Below are 9522 nucleotides of genomic sequence, written 5' to 3'. Positions count from 1 at the left end.
GTTGTAATCTTAAAATTTTCCCAAAGGCCACAGAGTTGTAAACCTTGGGCTCTGATACCAATTTGTCACGTACCCACAAGTAAAACTACAGTAAACAATTTTTTTTTTAATATTGACTACTCTTACATATATTACAACCTTTACTTAACATATTAAATACATGGACTTTGACTTTTACTTAACCTGCATACGAAATCACAACTCAACTATAAAGAATCATGATGCTATGTTACATGTCAATGCACATGCGTTAACACAATATATATATTTGTTTTTGTCAACTGTTGATTGCCGCTCATAATGTTTCACGGGCTAATGACATGGTTTTCGATATACAATTACATGATGTGATACCCGGTATCACAGATGGCAATTATTTGATGTTTGATCTACGGCAACTACACTTTCCATATTCCAATAAATCTACCGGATGTGCTGGCAAGTCCGGCTCTGACCTTAGTCCGCATGGTAGCGTTGATGAAGCCCACCTGGCTAGATCGACGGTCGGTTGTCATGCGGCCATGTGCTTGTACTGTGGCCTTGGACTTGTTGCCTCTGCGCCAAAACCTATCCCGAGGTCACCGGTTATCGGATGATGCAGATGGCTCACCGCAGATCCACGGCTCCAACTGTGCCACGAGTCGGTAATTGGGCTGGCTTACTTATATGCTAGTGCTTGTTTCGCGGCTTTAGTCCTCCATTTCATTATGCAGCGTTGTAGCTGCAGCTCTGCATCCTTCCATCGCTGTTTAACTTTCTCTGTCAGGCGAGGTTCACTGGCATGCAACCATGGCTTCCAGGCCCTGCATACTTCATCATTGATGGCGTTGATTATACCAGGTCTTGATTTCGCAGGTAATGAATTATTCCTTCCAGAGCTTGTGTTCACAGTTTACATTTTGGTTCTGCCAGGTTTGTGCTAATGTGTATTCATGGGTATGCAGATGGTCACCGCCCATGCCTCTGGAGTAAGGGGTTTCCTTCGTTCGTCGGCTACCCAACACCAGTAAGGGTTTGAACACTGGTTCTATTCGCATGAGGTTTGTTTTAAGAATTAGCTAAGATATGATTCCCTTGGCAGGGATTACGGGAATGTCCCTAAATTCCTCTCTGTTCAAGCTCGGGTTCTCTTTTGCTATTGAGGCCGAGAAGTATCAGTTCATGTATGCACATTTTGGTGTCGTTATTGTTCTATTTCGTAAGACTTGACTGGTTCTTCTGATCCCAGCTGCAAATCTAATTGTTAACTCTGTTTTTGAACTTCAAGGCGTTCCTCCCTAGTTTAACTGTGGAACATTTGTGTATTCAAGTGCACAATGATATATTTATACTCAGTTTCTTTTGCATGGATAAATATACTTGTTCTTTGTCGTTTCGATATCATGGATAACTTCGTGCCGGTGTGAGTAGCTGTATGTATTCCGTCAAGGCACTGTGCATGTATTTTCTTAATGTTTAGGAATGTAACTTTAGTTATGGTTGCCGGCTTGGTGCCTCGACCAGCCTGGCGTAAGCTACGGCTCGGCCGAGGGGTTTCACTAAGCAGCATATCAATATGAAGAACCGCCGGGGTTTTGGACTTACAGTCACAGTCTTCCCCTCACCGCGGCGTTCTAGTTTATATTCACCTTCTGTTTTTTTGTGAAGAAGTAATAAAATGCTTTACATAACATGCAGTACCGTTTTCTGTGAATGCGTGTTCAACTGTATAAGATATCGTCGAAATGCATTACCGCTGCAATCTTTATAATATTTATGGTCTGGTTGCTTATGAATAAAGTTCTGTGATAATAGTACATGGTTTACCGTAACATATGCAACAAAGATTTCAATGTTCTGATCTCTCGCTTGAACGCGAGCCTTTAAACTTAGTTCTGTGTTCACAATTTATTGCCGGGGTTTTACCCTATTCAAGTTACAAGGAACGGCTGTAGGTTTCGTTACATTTGCGGAATAGTTGTATATATACATGTATCTATATGCCGGCTTATCTTTCATACTTGGTTGCGTTTTCCTCTTTTCTATTTCATAAACACAGGGTTCTGTTTTCGGTTCTGTTTTCTGAATAAGTTATAGACACTGTAACCATAACCCTTCGGGGTATTTACTAGGGTTTTGAGGAGTACTGTAACCGCAGTCTCCGGTAATATTTCCCTTGTAGATTCTTAAGTTCTTTTCTCAGGTTCTTGTTCGGGTCAATAATACACTTGACTCGGTGGTTTTATTATCATTTACACAGTAAACTATACATGTTTTCCTAAGGCTGTATATATTGTCTATAATGCACAGAGCATATCATTTCTATTTTCTCGACACTGACTTATAATAAAAGCAGTCAATACTTCACTGTCTTATAATAAAAGCAGTCAATACTTCACTTATTTCACTGTTCTATTCACAGAACCAAAATAAACATTTAATCCTTTAATAGTTGCATAAGCAAGAAGCCATACCTGCTTCTGTGCCAAACCTCTTTATGATGCTTGTCAATCCACCCGTCCGTAGGAAGTCTTTGCTGAGCTTCCACCCCCAAGCACTTGCAGGTCCTACTCGACCGCAATAACACTGGTCTTTGCCAGTCAACGCTATCTGATCCTAACCAGACGTAGCGTGCACAGGAAAGTTTTTCCTTTTTCCACTTCTGCTATCTGATCCTCACCAGCATAGCATTTCTTTCTGCCATCTGATCCTAACCAGACTTGGCATTTTTTCCCCTTTTTCCTCTGGGGTCTCAACTACCTCCAGATAGTTAGGGTAACTGATTCCTCAGTTACTTAACCATGATTAATCATAACTCAATTCAGAATGGTACCAATACAATCTGTCTTTTTATTAACATAACATTAACAACAGAATTACACATATTTAAATAAAGTCTTTGTTCCATATTTACTTCACTAGTTACTAGCATTTACTTTTCACAAGGGGTGTTACATCTCCCCCTCCTGAAAGTCTACATCGTCCCGATGTTGCTGCTTATCCAAAAACAGTCTAGGATAAGTATCCCTCATCATTTGTTCATCTTCCCAGGTGGCCTCTTCAGGCCCAAAGTGCTGCCACTGCACTTTAACCTGGCTGATGACTTTTCTCCGTAGCTCGACTTTTCTCTGATCTAATATGTTCACTGGTTCGACCAGGAACTCTCCTTCTGATTCCACCTGAAACACATAACAATTAAATCAGTTGTTTTACTAGTATTTCATTTCAGTTTACATTTGATGACAGTCTTTTCTCACCTGAATGTCCTGCCAACTTATTATATGTCTAGGGTCATACACATATCTCTTTAAAACTGATACATGGAAGACATTATGAACCCGAATATGGCTGGGTAGGGCGAGCTGATAAGCTATCGGCCCTACTCGTGCCAGAATTTGGAATGGTCCACAAAAGCGTGGTGCCAGTTTGGCACAAGCATTCCATTGAAGGGTACTCTTCCTAGCTCGAATTCTGATGTATACATGTTCACCCACTTGATATTCTTTAAATGTTCTCTTCCGGTCTGCAAAATTCTTCTGCCTATCTTGTGCTATCTTTAAATTAGCTCGAACCCGTTTTACCATGACCTCCATCTCCTCCAACATTTCAGGTCCTAATAAGAATTTGTCCTCCGGTCCACCCCAACTGGAGGGTGTGCGGCACTTCCGGCCATAAAGTACTTCAAAGGGGCTCATCTTCAAGGATGAGTGGTAGCCGTTATTATAGGCGAATTCTACTAGATGTAGATACTCCTCCCACCGCGTAGGTTGCTGCATCACATAAGACCTCAACATGTCCTCTAACACTTGGTTCACTCGCTCAGTCTGTCCGTCAGTTTGCGGATGGTATGCGGTGCTGAAACTCAACTGAGTTCCTAGACCTTCAAATAAGGTCCTCCAAAAAGCTGAGGTAAACTTAACATCACGATCAGATATTATTACTTTCAGCAGCCCATGAAGTTTAAATATATTTTGCATAAATATGTTTGCGATTTGAGCTGCACGATAAGTGGATTGAACCGGTATGAAGTGAGCTGACTTGCTGAGTTTATCCACCACTACCATTATTGAATCATTACTCCTTTTGGACTTAGGCAAACCAGTGATAAAGTCCATGGTTATGGTCTCCCATTTCCATTCTGGTATGGGTATCGGCTGTAGCAGTCCTGCAGGATGCTAATGTTCGGCTTTCACTTGTTGACACTCCAAACAGCGTGCCAGGTATTCTACAACATCCCTCTTCATGCCGGGCCAGTAATACTCCTTCCTTAGTGAGGTGATTAGTTTCTGGTAACCAGGATGCCCTGCATAGGGACTTCTATGATTTTCATCCAGAATCTTTTCTTTAATACTGCTTTGATTAGGTATGTAGATCTTCTTTTGAAAACACAACATGCCAGCTGTATTCAAGGTATAACCTTGCTGTATGGAACGGTCATCTGAATTTTGCACCAAATGCTTCTTTTGCAAATAAATCTGATCTTGCGCCGCAGCCTCCTCAATTTCTTGGTCAAGAGTGGACCATCCTTGACTGATACCAATCTCATAAATGCAATGTACTTTTCGACTTAGTGCATCAGCTACTCTGTTCTCCTTTCCTTTTAGGTGTTTAATTTCGAAATCAAAATTTCCCAAAAAGTCTACCCATCTTGCTTGTCTTGCGTTTAAAGTAGGTTGACTAAAGTAACTAGTCAAACTGTGGTGATCTGTCATTAGCAGAAATTTTCTCCCTACCAGATAATGGCGCCACATCTTCAAAGCATGAATCACAGCGGTTAGTTCCAGGTCATAGGCAGAATATTTCTGCTCATGCTCCTTCAACTTCCTGGACTCATAGGCAATCACTTTGCCTTCCTGCATTAGCACTCCACCCACGCCCTCCTTACTGGCATCTGTACAGACTACATATTCCTTTTCAGGATCTGCTACACACAGCACAGGTGCTGTGGTGAGTAAATGTTTGAGCTGTTCGAAGCTCCGCTGACAATCTGCTGTCCACCTAAACGCTTTTCCTTTCTTTTGCAAGGAGGTAATGGGAAAAGCAACTCTAGAAAAACCCTCTACAAACCGCCGGTAGTATCCAGCCAGCCCCATGAAAGATCGAATGTCTGCTACATCCTTGGGTGTAGGCCAATCCATTATAGTTTTAATCTTTTCGGGGTCTACGGCTATACCTTCCTTTGTAATAATGTGACCCAAATACTGGATCTGCTCTTTATAGAAATCACACTTGCTGAATTTCCCATATAACTGATGCTTCCGTAAGGTCTGTAACACTATCCTTAAATGTTCCTCATGTTCTTTCTTATTTCGGGAATAAATGAGTATATCATCAATGAAGATTAATACAAATTTGTCTAAATATTGATGAAATACACTATTCATCAAGCACATGAATGTTGCAGGCGCATTTGTTAATCCAAAAGGCAGTACCACAAACTCGTAATGTCCGTAACGAGTACGAAAAGCTGTCTTGGCTATGTCCTCATCTTTAATTCTGATTTGATGGTAACCTGATCTCAAATCGATCTTTGAGAAGATGGTCGCCCCCTTCACCTGATCAAATACCTCATCAATGCGGGGTAGTGGATATTTGTTTTTGACTGCTAGTTTATTTAGTTGTCTATAGTCTATGCACATTCGCAGAGTCCCATCTTTCTTCCTCACAAACAGCACAGGTGCCCCCCAAGGAGAGACACTGGGACGGATGTACTTCTTTTCTAGCAGCTCTTGCAGCTGCATTTTTAACTCAGTTAACTCTGGCACACTCATCCGATAGGGTGCCTGGGATACTGGGGCTGCTCCGGGTATCAGCTCAATGGTAAAATCCAAATCCCTTCTGGGTGGCAGTCCTGGAATCTCTTCAGGGAATACATCTGCAAATTCTTGCACTACAGGTATATCTTTAACAGTTGCAACCTTATCCACTGAATCTGCAAACCCCACTTGCACTGCATAAATTTGACACTTATTCTGAATACATTTAACCAGCTGGGAGGCTGTGATTGGCCGAATCTGCACTGGTTTCTGAATGCCTTGTATTTCTTTTCCCACACCCAGCTCATCTCTGTAAGAAACTGTTTTTGTTTTACAATTAATTACAGACCACCGTCGTTCCAACCAGTCCATTCCTATCAGCACGTCATAGGAACCAAGAGGGAGTACATTCAACTCAGTTGTTATGGTTTGGTTAGCTAAACTTAATGGACAGTTGCTGACTTTGGTTAATACCCTTCTTTTGGTCCCAGTGGCCAGCTGTACTAACCATGGGCTTTTAAATTTAGTAGTTTGTAAACCACAGCTTTCTACCACTTTAGGACTTATATAGCTTAAGGTAGCTCCTAGATCTACTAAAACAGAAACAGCGCGATCAAAGATCTTACCTTCGAACTCTATCATCGTTGGTTGGTAATCAGCTTGCCGATCCTCCAGTGCTGCGTTTATTCTGGGCATGGATCGAGCTACATCTCCTACTGTTGAAGCTTCATAGATCTGGGACAACTGATCGTTGTCCTTCCGATGAGGGCAGTTCCTGACATAATGGGGTCCGCCACAACCCCAACATTGAACAGGTGGCCGAGCTGTGTTTTCATGGTCCAATCTAACTTGCTGTTCACTGTGTTTAGAATCTGCAGGAGACTTGAATCTACTTTGGGATTTTGCTGAGTTTTTAGTGCTGGCTCCTTTCGAGAATCCTTTCTGAAAGCTGCTGCGTGCTCCCTTACTTCCCATGGGCATTTTACTGCCTCGCTTATCTGTCCAACGCTTTCCGGGATTTTCCCCTTTTGATCTGTTCTGCTGATAACACAGTCTTGCTTTTCGCACTGCTTCATCCATGGTTTTTGGATTATCGAACTCTATTCTTTCTCGCATTGCCAGAGGTAAGCTACTAACAAATCTTTGAACTTTAGCCTTTTCTTCCCGAATATAGGGCACGTAGCGAAGCAGGGATGTAAACTTGGTTACAAACTCATCAATGGTCTGCTGTCCTAATCGCAGATCGTGAAATTCACGTGCCTTTTCATCATAAAAACGTTTGTCAGGTACCTCTCTTTAAAATATCCTTGGAACTTTTCCCATGTCACATCCTGTTCACTTATTCCTCGCACCATCTTAACCTCTTCCCACCATAATGTGGCTTTGGCTTGCAACTGGAATATGGCCAGCCTTGCCTTCAGATGATGATCGTATTCGTATACCTGAAAATACTTATTCATATTAATCAGCCATGCTTCTGCAGCTTCTTCAGATTCTCCATCAAAATGAGGTGGTTTAATCTTTCTAAACTCTCCGTGTAACTCCATCCGGGGTCTTTTGGGAGTCTAATATTCAGAAGCATTGACAGACTTCTCTCCTCTGTCCTCTGCTTCCTCCTGTTCAGTATGATAGCTTTGTTCATCTGTTATGTGTGCTTGTTCCGGCCTCGGATGTGACTGCTGTTGATGCTGTTTATCAGATAAGCTTTTCAGGATCCTCTCTTGTTCAACATTCAATCTTGCGTTATCTGCACGCAACTGAGCCATTTCCTCCTTTAACTCTTGCAAGGTCCTCAATAGCGTTGAATCAGTAGTGCGTCCTGCTGCTCCCAGTTGTACCCAGAACTCAGAATTCCCTTGAGGTTGTTCCGTGTTGTCCGGGGGTTCTGGATTCCCAGAAGGAGCACTGTGTCCTCTTCTCATTCTGCTGCTACCTGCTACTGAACATCTCATTAAACAGAGTTAATTGTCTTGTTGTATTGCTGAACTGTTATCATAATACTGTTTATAAACATATTGCTGTAATCTTAAAATTTTCCCAAAGGCCACAGAGTTGTAAACCTTGGGCTCTGATACCAATTTGTCACGTACCCACAAGTAAAACTACAGTAAACAATTTTTTTTTTAATATTGACTACTCTTACATATATTACAACCTTTACTTAACATGTTAAATACATGGACTTTGACTTTTACTTAACCTGCATACGAAATCACAACTCAACTATAAAGAATCATGATGCTATGTTACATGTCAATGCACATGCGTTAACACAATATATATATTTGTTTTTGTCAACTGTTGATTGCCGCTCATAATGTTTCACGGGCTAATGACATGGTTTTCGATATACAATTACATGATGTGATACCCGGTATCACAGATGGCAATTATTTGATGTTTGATCTACGGCAACTACACTTTCCATATTCCAATAAATCTACCGGATGTGCTGGCAAGTCCGGCTCTGACCTTAGTCCGCATGGTAGCGTTGATGAAGCCCACCTGGCTAGATCGACGGTCGGTTGTCATGCGGCCATGTGCTTGTACTGTGGCCTTGGACTTGTTGCCTCTGCGCCAAAACCTATCCCGAGGTCACCGGTTATCGGACGATGCAGAGGGCTCACCGCAGATCCACGGCTCCAACTGTGCCACGAGTCGGTAATTGGGCTGGCTTACTTATATGCTAGTGCTTGTTTCGCGGCTTTAGTCCTCCATTTCATTATGCAGCGTTGTAGCTGCAGCTCTGCATCCTTCCATCGCTGTTTAACTTTCTCTGTCAGGCGAGGTTCACTGGCATGCAACCATGGCTTCCAGGCCCTGCATACTTCATCATTGATGGCGTTGATTATACCAGGTCTCGATTTCGCAGGTAATGAATTATTCCTTCCAGAGCTTGTGTTCACGGTTTACATTTCGGTTCTGCCAGGGTTTGTGCTAATGTGTATTCATGGGTATGCAGATGGTCACCGCCCATGCCTCTGGAGCAAGGGGTTTCCTTCGTTCGTCGGCTACCCAACACCAGTAAGGGTTTGAACACTGGTTCTATTCGCATGAGGGTTTGTTTTAAGAATTAGCTAAGATATGATTCCCTTGGCAGGGATTACGGGAATGTCCCAAATTCCTCTCTGTTCAAGCTCGGGTTCTCTTTTGCTATTGAGGCCGAGAAGTATCAGTTCATGTATGCACATTTTGGTGTCGTTATTGTTCTATTTTCGTAAGACTTGACTGGTTCTTCTGAACCCAGCTGTAAATCTAATTGTTAACTCTGTTTTTGAACTTCAAGGCGTTCCTGCCTAGTTTAACTGTGGAACATTTGTGTATTCAAGTGCACAATGATATATTTATACTCAGTTTCTTTTGCATGGATAAATATACTTGTTCTTTGTCGTTTCGATATCATGGATAGCTTCGTGCCGGTGTGAGTAGCTGTATGTATTCCGTCAAGGCACTGTGCATGTATTTTCTTAATGTTTAGGAATGTAACTTTAGTTATGGTTGCCGGCTTGGTGCCTCGACCAGCCTGGCGTAAGCTACGGCTCGGCCGAGGGGTTTCACTAAGCAGCATATCAATGTGAAGAACCGCCGGGGTTTTGGACTTACAGTCACAGTCTTCCCCTCACCGCGGCGTTCTAGTTTATATTCACCTTCTGTTTTTTCGTTAAGAAGAAATAAAATGCTTTACATAACATGCAGTACCGTTTTCTGTGAATGCGTGTTCAACTGTATAAGATATCGTCGAAATGCATTTCCTCTGCAATCTTTATAATATTTATGGTCCGGTTGC

The 9522-nt window shown here is 42.2% G+C and overlaps 1 long non-coding RNA gene across 1 annotated transcript; it reads left to right on the top strand.

Annotated features, from left to right (window-relative positions):
• The first annotated feature begins 8419 nt into the window (after positions 1-8419).
• Positions 8420-9137, top strand: LOC149265566 (uncharacterized). Its single transcript, XR_016251763.1, has 4 exons — positions 8420-8607; positions 8698-8759; positions 8836-8879; positions 8933-9137. It is a non-coding gene; the product is annotated as an uncharacterized LOC149265566 (long non-coding RNA).
• Positions 9138-9522: the final 385 nt, after the last annotated feature.

This window comes from Pinus tabuliformis, chromosome 6, assembly GCF_031772625.1.
Source record: "Pinus tabuliformis cultivar Carrire ecotype Pingquan chromosome 6, CPIR1, whole genome shotgun sequence".
Lineage (NCBI taxonomy): Eukaryota > Viridiplantae > Streptophyta > Pinopsida > Pinales > Pinaceae > Pinus > Pinus tabuliformis.
The sequence above is the reverse complement of the archived record's forward strand: the minus strand, read 5'-3'. Positions and strand labels throughout refer to the sequence as shown.